This window comes from Mustela nigripes, chromosome 17, assembly GCF_022355385.1.
Source record: "Mustela nigripes isolate SB6536 chromosome 17, MUSNIG.SB6536, whole genome shotgun sequence".
Lineage (NCBI taxonomy): Eukaryota > Metazoa > Chordata > Mammalia > Carnivora > Mustelidae > Mustela > Mustela nigripes.
In genome coordinates, this window is record NC_081573.1 from 26,604,100 (window position 1) to 26,616,299 (window position 12,200).

General features: G+C 42.0%; 1 protein-coding gene across 1 annotated transcript in view; it reads left to right on the forward strand.

The window, feature by feature from the left end:
• C17H16orf78 (chromosome 17 C16orf78 homolog) overlaps window positions 1–12,200 on the forward strand; it is a 118,682-nt gene that overhangs the window by 64,043 nt on the left and 42,439 nt on the right. The window lies entirely within an intron of this gene.

Sequence of the window (12,200 nt, forward strand, 5' to 3'; positions counted from 1 at the left end):
TAGCCCGGGAGGGCAAGGCCTGGAATCTGTTTGTGGAGAGGAGGCCCGGACAGCTGACAAGTGAGAAGGAAGCTTTCAAATTTGCAATTTTCAAGTGTCAGAAGGATATTGTATGACTCCTCTGACGCTGAGCATCGTAGGCTGGTTTTCCCCATTTTTCATCAACACGTCTGCTGTGTGAGTGGTGGCCTTTGCCCTCACATGATCCGAAATCCACAGCCGAAAGCAAGAACTCCAGGTGTCACCTTTTCCACCAAGTCACAGGGGAAGGACCAGACAGACCCTCTTCTTCAATTACCCGCATTGTCAACACAACACTTTCAAAGGTATCTATTCAATTCAGCGGGCACTTTGAATGGTTGCTCTTCAAGATGCCGGGGAGTCAGAGAAACACACAACTTGATCTGTCCCCTTAAAAGGCAGATAATCTGGTGGGTGAGGGCTCCTTTGATTCATCTCATTCACATGGATGCTAAAGACAAGACATTAGGTGCTGGGGTGGAGATTCCCCCAAGAGGACGGGCAGACATGTGCATGGGAGTACTTTTTGTGTGATCGCCCATCACTTTTCATTCAGCAAGTGAAGTAAGCACTTCCTGGGAGCACAGCACTCTTTTAGGCATTAAGGATACAGCATCCAGTGAGATGGGCAAAACCTCAATTCATGTGGCACTTATGTCCTATGGTGGAGACAGACAATAAAGCGACACTAGTTTTTTAAAAAGATTTGTTTATTTATTTGAGAGAGAGAGAGCACAAGCACAGGGGGAGGGGCAGAGGGAGAGGGAGAATCTCAAGCAGACTCCCCACTGAGCAAGGAGCCCAATGTGGGGCTCGATCCCATAACCTGAACTGAAATCAAGTCAGACACCCAATGACTGAGCCGCCCGGGCACCTGGCACTAATTTAAAAAAAATAAAAGAAAAGAAAAGATGATTTTTGTCAGCAAAACATGAAAGAAAGACAAGAAAGGATCAGAAGAAGCCTTCAGAAACAACTGCAAAACAAGGAATAAAATGGCAATAAATACATATCTATCAGTAATTACTTTGAATGTAAATGGACTAAATGATCCAATCAAAAGATGTGACAAAAGATGTGTCACCCAATCAAAAGGGTGACTGAATGGATAAAAAAAGAAAACAAAAACCAAACAAAAAACAAGACCCAGAGTACCTGGGTGGCTCAGTTGGTTAAGCATCTGACTCTTGATTTTGGCTCAGGACATGATCTCAGGGTCATGAGATCAAGCCCCACAGGAGGCTCTGTGCTGGGCATGGAACCTGTTTAACATGCTCTCTCCCTCTCCCTCTGCCCCTCTCCACCCCACTCAACCACTCAAGCCCTCTCTCTTTCTCAAAAAAAATTCATATGCTGCCTACAAAAGACTCATTTTATTTATCTACTTATTTTAATCTCATGATTTTTTAATGTAGACATTAATTTAATATAAGTAGTAGATGGTTCAAGCAAAACACAAGTGAATTTATCACTCTGTATGGGCTTCCAAAATTGTACAATAGAATCAAGGTGTATCTCCATGCTGAGATCCCCTCACTCCGCAAGCCTCAGACTGATCTTGATTCAAATTCTCAGAAGCCTCTAGTAGGGAGTCAATGTCTGAGACACTCTGCAGGATCTAGGGAAACATTTAATAATTTGTTCTGGGGGGAAATCTTACCAGTATCAATCAGGCATGAAGGCAGATTATTTTCCAGTGGCCATCACTAGTCATCTATATGTTTAGTCAGCTTTCATTGGATATCACCTATGGAAGGTTTGGTGGTCCCTAGACAGTGGGAAGAGGCTGAGAACAAGACACACTCAGGGCTGAAATCCAGCAGGTACACATCTCTGCTGCCATACCAGTTGTTTACCTACTTCTCTGCTTCCATCCTACTTGTTAAGCATCACCATCCAAGCCTCAGCCCTGTTGGCCCTCAGTCCCCTGCAGGAAAGAGCGTGCCCCAGAAACGACAGAGGCCAATGCTGGGTGCTGATCCCAGTGGTTGTGACCACCTGTGGCCAGCTCCTGCTTCCCTGCAGTTGCCCTCATGTGGCCACTCGTAGGAACTGCAGCATCACACACTAAATTTTCTAAGAGAAAATAAAATGATAAATGTCCCCCCAAATGCCCAATTGCTCCACAAGAGACTCATTTTAGACCTAAATCACCTGCAGATTGAAAATGAGGGGATGGGGAAACATCTGTCATGTAAATGGATCAAAAGGAACCCAGAGTAGCAGTACTTATATAGGACAAAAGAGACTTTAAAACAGACTGTAACAAGAGATAAAAAACTATGTATAATCATAAAGGGGACAATCTAACAAGAAGATGTAACAACTGTAAATATTTATGCACCCAACATAGAAGCACCCAAATACATAAAATATAAGGGAACTAGCTGAGGAAAATGTGATGATATTAGGGCACTTTAACACCCCACTTACACCAATGGACAGACCATCTAAACAGAAAATCAATAAGGAAACAGTGGCTTTGAATGACATAGTGGGCCAGGTGGATTTAACAGATATTTAGAACATTCCATCCTAAAACAGCAGAATACACATTCTTTTCAAGTGCACATAGAACACCCCCCAGAACAGATCACATATTATCCCACAGAAGAAGCCTTGACAAACTCAAGAACATCAAAGCCATACCATTTGTATTTTCTGACCATGAGGCTCTGAGTCTAGAAGCCAAATGCTAGAAAAAACCTGGAAAGACCACAGATACGTAGAGGTTAAATAACATGCTACTAAACAATGAGGGTCAATCAGGAAATAAAAGAAGAAATAAGAAAATATATAGAAGCAAATGAAAATGAAAACACAGTAGTCCAAAACCTCTGGGATGCAGTGAAGGTGGTCCTAAAGAGGGAAGGACATAGCAATACCGGCCCACGTCAAGAAGCAAGAGAAATCTCAAAAAAACAATCTAACCGTACACCTAAAAGAGCTAGAAAAAGAACTACAAACAAAACCTAAAACCAGCAAAGGGAAGGAGGTAATAAAGATTAGAGCAGAAAGAAAGGATATAGAAACTAAAAAACAATGGAACAGATCAATGAAAACAGGAGGTGGTTCTTTGACAAAAAAAATCAATGAAACTGATAAACCTCTAGCCTGACTTATTAAGAAAAAAGAGAAAGGACTCAAATAAATAAAACCACAAATGGGAGAGGATAAATAACAACCCACACCACAGAAATACAAACAATTATGAGAGAATATTATGGAAAATTACATGCCAACAAATTGGAAAACCTAGAAGAAATGGATAAATTCCTAGAAACACATAAACTACCAAAACTGAAATAAGAAGAAATAGAAATTTTGAACAGACTGACAACCAGCAAAGAGTTAGATCAGTAATCAAAGTAACTAATAATCAAGGAAATTCCAACAAACAAAAGTCCAGGACCAGATGGCTTCACAGGCAAATCCTATCAAACACGTTAAGAGTTCATACTTACTCTTCTCAAACTATTCCAAAAAATAGAAAAGCAATGAAAACTTCCAAACTCGTTGTATGAGTATTACCCCGATACCAAAATCAGATAAAGATTCCTCTCAAAAAGAGAACTATAAGCCAATATCCCTGATGAACATGGATGCAAAAATTCACAATAAAATATTAGCAAACCAATTCAAAAATACATTTTAAAAATTCACCATGATCAAGAGATATTTATTCTTGGGTTACAAGAGATTTATTACTGGGCCACAAGGGTGGTTCAATGGTTGCAAATCAATCAACATGATACATCACATCAATTAGAGAAAGGATAAGAACCATACCAACATTTCAATAAATACAGAAAGAGTATTTAATAAAGTACAACACCCATTTATGATTTAAAAAAAAAAAAACTTCAACAAAGTAGGTTTAGAAGAAACATACCTCAGTGTAATAAAGACTATATACAAAAAACTCGCAACTAATATCATCCTCAATGGAGGAAAACTGAGAACATTTCTTCTATGGCCAGGAACAGACAGGGATGTCCACTCTCACCACGGTTATTTCACAAAGTACTGGAGGTCCTAGCCACAGCAATCAGACAACCAAAGAAATAAAAGACACCCAAATTGGCAAGGAAGAAGTAAAAGATAACATGATACTCTATGTAGAAAACCTAAAAGACTGCACCAAAAAACTGCTAGAACTGATACACAAATTCAGTAATGTCACAGGATACAAAATCAACATACAGAAATCTGTTGCATCTCTATAAACCAATAATGAAGCAACAGAAAGAAATTAAGAAAACAACCCTATTTGTAGTTGTACCCAAAATAGGAAGACACCTAGGAACAAACCTAACCAAAGAAAGGAAAGACCTGTACTCTGAAAATCATAAAACGCTTACAAAAGAAATTGAAGATGACAGAAAGAAATGGAAAGACATTCCATTCTCATGGATTAGAAGAACAAATATTGTTAAAATGCCTATAATACACAAAGCAATCTATACATTTAATAATCCCTATCAAAATGACAACTGCATTTTTTCACAGAGCTAGGACCATCCTAAATTTTGTATAGAACCACAAATGACCACAAATAGTCAAAGCAATATTGAAAAAGAAAAGCAAAGCTGGAGACATCACAATTCTAGACTTCAAATTATATTACAAAGCTGTAGAAATGAAAACAGCATGGTACTGGCACAAAAATAGACACACGGATCAATAGAATGGAATAGAAAATCCAGAAATAAATCCACAATCATATGGGCAATTAATCTTCAGCAAAGCAGGAAGGAATATCTAATTGGAACAAAACAGTCTCTTCAACAAATGTTGTTGGGAAAACTGGACAGCAACGTACAGAAGAATGAAACTGGACCACTTCCTTACACCACACACAAAAATAAATTCAAAATGGATTAAAAACCATTTAATAAATGTGAGACCTGAAACTATAAGAATCCTAGAGGAGAACACAGACAGGAAGTTCTTTGACATTGACGGTAGCAACTTCTTTCTAGATATGTCTCCTGAGGCGAGGGAAATGAAAGCAGTAATAACCTACTGGAACTACATCAAAACAAAAGCTCTGCACAGTGAAGGAAACAATCATCAAAATTAAAAGGCAACTGGGACACCTGGGTGGCTCAGTTGGTTAAGCAGCTGCCTTCGGCTCAGGTCATGATCCCAGCGTCCTGGGATCGAGTCCCACATCGGGCTTCTTGCTCCGCGGGGAGCCTGCTTCTCCCTCTGACTCTGCCTTCCACTCTGTCTGCCTGTGCTTGCTCTCGCTCTCCCTCTGAAAAATAAATAAATAAAATCTTTAAAAAAAAAAAATGAAAAAAAAAAAATTAAAAGGCAACTGACAGAATGGGAGTAGGTATTTGTAAATAACATATCCAGTTAAAGGGTTAGTATCAAAAATATATAAAGAGGTTGCACCAACTTACATTCCCACCAACAGTGTAAGAGGGTTCCCCTTTCTCCACATTCCCTCCAACACATGTTGTTTCCTGTCTTGCTAATTTTGGCCATTCTAACTGGTGTAAGGTGATATCTCAATGTGGTTTTAATTTGAATGTCCCTGATGGCTAGTGATGATGAACATTTTTTCATGTGTCTGATAGCCATTTGTATGTCTTCATTGGAGAAGTGTCAGTTCATGTCTTCTTCCCATTTTTTGCTATGATTATCTGTTTTGTGTGTGTTGAGTTTGAGGAGAATTTATAAAACTCACCTCAAAAAAAAAAAAATAATCCAGTTAATAAATGGGCAGAAGGCATGAACAGACATTGCTCCAAAGAAGACATACAGAAAGCCAACAGACTGAGGAAAAGGTGCTCAACAGCACTTATTATTAGGGACATGCAAATCAAAACTACAAGGAGCTATCACCTCACACCTGTCAGAAAGGCCAACATTAACAACGCAAGAAATAACAGGTGTTGACAAGGATGTGGAGAGAAAGAAACCCTTGTGCACTGTTGGTAAGAATGCAAACTGGTGTATAGCCACTTCATAAAACAGTATGGAGATTCCTCAGAAAGTTAGAAATAAAACTACCCTGTGATCCAGAGATTGAACTATCGGGTAATTACCCAAAGAATACAAGAACACTAACTCAAAGGGATACATGCACCCCTGTGTTTATAGCAGCATTATTTAACACAAAAATTAGCCAAGATATAGAAGTAGCCCAAGTGTCCATCAGCTGACAAATGGATAAAGAAAATGTGGTGCACGCACACACACACACACACACACACACACACACACAGTGGAATATTATCCAGCCATGATGAAATCTTGCCATATGCAATGACATGGAGGCCACTAGAGAGTATAATGCTAAGCAAAGTAAGTCAGCCAGAGAAAGACCAATACCATTTAATAAGAGCAAGACTTCACCCATATGTGGGATTTAAGTAATGAAACAAACAAGCAAAGAGATTAAAAAAAAGGGAGGGAGAGAGAAATCAAGAAATAGGCCCTTAATAACTCTAGAGAAAAAACTGATGGTTGCCAGAGGGGAGGTAGGTGAGGGAATGAGTGATAAGGGTTGATGGGGGTAAAGGAGAGCACTTGTCATGATGAGCACTGGGTGATGTATGGAAGTGTTGAATCACTCTGTTGTACAGCTGAAAGTAATATAACACTATATGTAGTTAACATATAGTTAACTACAGTTAACTATACTAGTTAACTAATTATATTGGTTAACTAATATATATAACTAATATATATATATATATAACTAAGAGTATAACTAACTAATATATATAACTAATAACATAACTAATGATATTAGTTAACTAGTATAGTTAACTAGTTAGTCAAACTGGAATGAAAACTAAATCTTTTTAAAATGTTTAATTAAAAAAACACAATGATTTCTGAAATTGGTAAGTGCAGTAAGGAAAATACATCAGGGAAATAGATTCCAATAGTGCGGAGCAAGATGGAAAGGTCAGGGGAGGCCAAACTGAGACCCGCATGATGGGAAGGAGCCAGCTGCCGAGATGCAGGGAAGTATGCTGGAGGCAGAAGGGCTGGTGGGTGCAAAGGCCCTGAACAGAAGGGAGGTTGGCCCACCTGAGGACCAGAATCAAGGCTTGTGTGGCCAGAGCTTAGTAATGGAGGGAGATGGGAAGTGAGGTCAGGGCAAGCATGGCCAGATCATGAGGAGTTGTTTTATTCAGAGTGCCAGCACCCTTATTTCCAGGTGATGTTGACATGCTCCCACTCGGATAAATGAACATTCTCACCTTGGCAGATCATTTGGGTAGAAACCAGAAATGTAACCAGCAATGCACAAAGAGGAGGAGGGTTCTATGATTTCTCAAGATTCCAACCATGGCACCTTGTTTTTCTAAAAAAGGAGAAAGCCTGCCAATACACAGAGCCCCAGACAGAGAGTAAGGGGAGGGAACAACACAGAGTGCAGAACAGCACCCTCAAGGCTTGAGCAAGAGGAGGTGGGCTCACAGAGGTGGGGAGAGACGTGCCTGCTCTGGGAGTTCACCGGGAAGACCAGGGGTAGGGTGCTGGGGAGGAGAGTGGGGTTTGAGAGCAAATGTAAAGTTAAATGGCTGTTTGGGACCTCATGTGGCCCCATCAGCTTCTACCTTCCTAGGGAAACCTCAGGCCAAGCCTATGAGAGGTCTTCCCAGGCCTCTGCTTGATAACCTGGTTCGTGGCAGCCATCAGGCTGCAGGCATCAGAACTCAAGACCGAGTTCCCAGGCTTAGAGCAAACCACACATCTCATCCTCAGAAGTGTCTGCTGTGTTTTTTGGCAGCAGGAAAAACATGAAAGTTCATTTCTCTGTAGCAACTACAGTGATGTGCAGGGAGAAGTAACTGAAAAGGTCAAACATGCCCTTCACCAACTCAGCTCATAAACCAGGGGAAAGGCTGAGCACTGAGACTTCAGGAGGAGAGTAAATCCTCCCCTGTGTTGAGGCCTGCAGAGCAGGGGTCAGGGTCAGCCCATCCTTGAGGGGTGGGGGGGACAGCTCCTCCTGTTCCAGCTCCCTGGGCCCTCTGCCTTAGTCTCCCATACAGAGTGGGCTAGGAGACACTGTGCTTCTAGAATTTAAAGACAAGACACCTTAGAGAAGCAGATAGGGTTGTGCTGACTACAGTGAGTGGGCCCTGGACTCACAATGGTATCAGTTCAAAAACAGCCTGGTTGTCATTTTTAACTTGAGGATAGCACCCTTGAGGCTGAAAACAACCAATAAAATATACCAAAAAGAGTCCATCAGCATGAGGGAGGAGAGTGTTCTTCCCTGTGCCAAAGCCAGAGGGTCACCCCAAGGTTTCCACCATACTAAGAGAACAGACTCTTAGCTGTCCCTAAACCCTGAAACAGGTAAGAGGTGCAGCAGCTTGAGTATCTCAGGTGGGTCCCACGCTAAAAGGCACAAGCCCGCAGCAGAGCCCAAAGGTAAAGTGTTAGTGGATGGCTTCCAGCATTGTCTGGGCCAGAGTGGGGTCATCATTCCTGAAAGGGCCTGAATAAAACCGCTTGGAAGTTATATCCCAACAGCCATTATAGTTTGAAGACCATGTCATTAAAAGTATCCAGTGAATTTAACACTAGTTTTGTGCCCACCCAGCATTTGTCTGATTTCAAATTAGTTTCCCTTGTCCTGTGCAACACACAATGCCTCTCACTATATTTGTGGTGGAAGGAGTGGAGGGGATTATGAATTTCATCTTCCAGGTATGGATTAAACCAAACACCAGGGGATGTCTCAAGGATTGCAATCCCCAAGGTAAATATTGCTGACCTACAACAACCCCTTCTCCTCTCTCCTCTTCTGGGCCTGCTCTGCCCCACCTGTCCTGGTACATCAGAGCTCAGCAGAATCGGGTCAGAGCTGGAAGGATTCTGAGAGCCCACTGACAACAATGACTCCTGCTCTGAGGTTCACAGAAGTAGCACTAGGTTTTATGAATTCTTGGCAAAAATTCAGAAAACCTAAGGGAATCCACACATTAGCCGATAATGAGGCCACACAGACTAACTAAAGCATCAGCCACCTCATTAAACTGGGAAGCTTAATACTGTTTTTATTGCACAATCACTTCTAAATGTCTTTTATTAATAAAGTTGGGGAAATGAATTTGTTATTCCTTAATAAGTGCAGTGTGTTTTGTTGACAAAATGATTACAAAGATAAGGATCAATGAGTGTTGAGAATATTAAAAGATGCCCCTGTTCTATGGGTTGGAAACCACTAAGCCACCAACCCCCTACCAACAATTTTACAAATGAAGAAATTAGGGGAAGGGAGCAAAAACTCCAGACTTTTACTCAAGTTTCAAATTTCCCTTAAACTCTTAGAATATTCTGTAACCCCATATAGCCAATAGCAGTCATGTAATTAGAGTTAATGTCTCCAGAACCTGTTTTATTTTCTTAAGTCACTCAAACCTCAGTGAACAATTGGCTCTTGAAGTCAGTATTACACATAAGTACAAAACTGTCATCAATTTACCTGCTACTTTTGGCAAGGAGAGGAAGGAGGAGGTTCTGTATTTCTTAGAAGTGGGGGAAAGGGGGTGTAAAACAAAACCCCACACCTATTACACCAATAGTTTCTCCACATTATTTAATCTCCAGAACAGTCTCATGGGGAAAGTATAATTTTCCCATTTGACAGCTAGGAAAATTACCATTGGAGAGATTAAAAGACTTTCCAAGGGTGCATAGTAAAAGTAAAATCCATAGTAAAAGTAAAATCCAGTAAAATTAGAAGTAAAATCCAGTTCTGTCTGATATTTGAGTCCAGGATCATTCTTCCCACTATGCTGCTCTATACAGCCGACTGGGTTCAGAACCGTGGACAGAGGCAGGGACCTTAGAGCCTTAAAGACAGAAGGGATGGGGGCAGAGTGGGTGGGAAAATGGGTGCCAAGTCCCAGGAAAGAGCCTGGAACTAACAGGAAGTGGGTCAGAGGTAAGGAAGGGCCAATCATCATACTCTTTTCACATCTTTATCAAACTGCTCTTTTTAGAAGCAATTTCTATCCTGCCGCCAACTAGTTATGCTAGGACAAGCATTTTCACCTATAAAAAGGCATTCCCAGACTGCCACCCAGAGTTTCTATAAAGCAAAGATAAATCAATGGATAGAAAAGTTATCTGAAATTCATAAAAATTTACTGTTAAAAAAAAAAAAAAAACAACTGTAGGGCGCCTGGGTGGCTCAGTGGGTTAAGCCGCTGCTTTCAGCTCAGGTCATGATCTCGGGGTCCTGGAATCGAGTCCCGCATCGGGCTCTCTGCTCAGCAGGGAGCCCGCTTCCTCCTCTCTCTCTCTCTGCCTGCCTCTCTGCCTACTTGTGATCTCTCTCTGTCAAATAAATAAAATCTTAAAAAAAAAAAACTGTAACAAACAAACCCCAAAATTCCAGTGGCTTGACATAACATTTATTTCTCATTTATGGATTGCCCCAAGCAGGGACGACTCCTATGGCCATGAGGCTCACCTCTCAGAGTAATTCTGGTACCCAGAGTCCTTCCTCCTTGTTTGTTTTTGTTTTTGTTTTTTAAAGATTTTATTTATTTATCTGACAGAACTCACAAGTAGGCAGAGAGGCAGGCAGAGAGAGAGAGAGAGAGAGGAGGAAGCAGGCTCCCTGCTGAGCAGAGAGCCCAATGCGGGACTCAATCCCAGGACCCCGAGATCATGACCTGAGCTGAAGGCAGTGACTTAACCCACTGAGCCACCCAGGCGCGCCTCCTTCCTCCTTGTTGTTCTGCCACTTAATATGGCTTTCGAGGTCCTTATGTTTATTGGCATCAAGCTAGAAGGGTAAAAACCATGAAGACTATCCAAGGAGCTTTTTATATGCCAAGTCTGGACGTAGCACGCGTTCCTTCAGCTCACATTCTATTGGTTGGAACCCTGCTCATGGCCACACCTACCAGAAAGGGTCTGTCTGGGAAGCGTAGTCTAGCTGTGGCTACAGGAAGATAAGGAAATGAGTTTTGAGGGACAGAGAACAGTCTCTCCCAATCCTGTACAAAGCTGAGAAGTTGTCACAATCACATGATTTTCAGCCCCATTCATGAACTGAAGAGTATGAATAACGAAGAATCGACTGTGTAAAATATCTTGACTACTGGACATTCACTGGATGCAAATGTGAGTAACTTTAGATTCCCCAACTGGGCATCTTGCATCCTTCCATGGAGCAAAATTGGGTGAAATTATCAAAAGCTAGACCTGTCTCACCATTAGATTCACAGGAAGACCGATCTACCTATCATCCACCTATCATCACCTCTGTATTCCTGGAGACTCTCAGCTCCCAGGGAATTCTAATTCAGGGGACTTGGGAATGTGTTTTTAAGACAGGGGAACTAAGACTTTTTCAGTTGCAAGTGACAGAAATCCAACTCACATGGTCTTAAACACCAAAGGAAATGTATTGGTCCATGTAACTCTGCCAGTGGTGGGACTACTTTGGGGCATCACTGGATATAGACATGAACAGTCACACTGGGTCACCTCCACTCCATCTCTCACCTGATCTCCTCAGTAAAGGATCAGTTTTGGGGCCATCTTCCCTCCTGGGTCAAGGTGGCCACTAGCAGCTCCAGGTATACTTTTTTATGAATAGCCCCATGAACACTACTCTTCCTCTGTAAAAGTTCCATAATTTATCCCTTTGGCACTAATTGTCCTGGCTTGGATCCCATGTCCTGGCTTGGACCCCATCCCGTGAACAAAAAGATGGTGGCCTCTGATTGTCCAGGTCTGGGTCAGGAGACCATCTTGAATCTGGGGGTGAGGTCAGATCCATACCACAAACATAAATCAGTGTGCAGCAGAGGTGATTCCCCAAGGACAACTAGAGTGCTATTCCCAGGACAAGGGGGACAGAGAAGGGATGGTAGGCAAGCGGCAACAATGGGATTCTCCTACACTAGGCTGTGGGAGGCTCCAAGAGAGGTGGGAGCTCTGAGCTTGAGACTCCCACAAGACTGTGGGAAGGAACAGTCCCTCAGACCTGAAGAGGGGTCTCTGCTCACCTAACTGCTTGATGGCTTCCACCCACCCCCATCCCAGACCTCTGTGGGCTGTCTCATGCATTGAGCATGTGAAGCTGGTGCAACTCTCCAGGCTTTCTTTGTTAGAAGGCAGAGAGTCCCTTTGTCTCATTCACCTGGACCCTCTCAGTGGCCCTACCCCCAGCAGGCTTG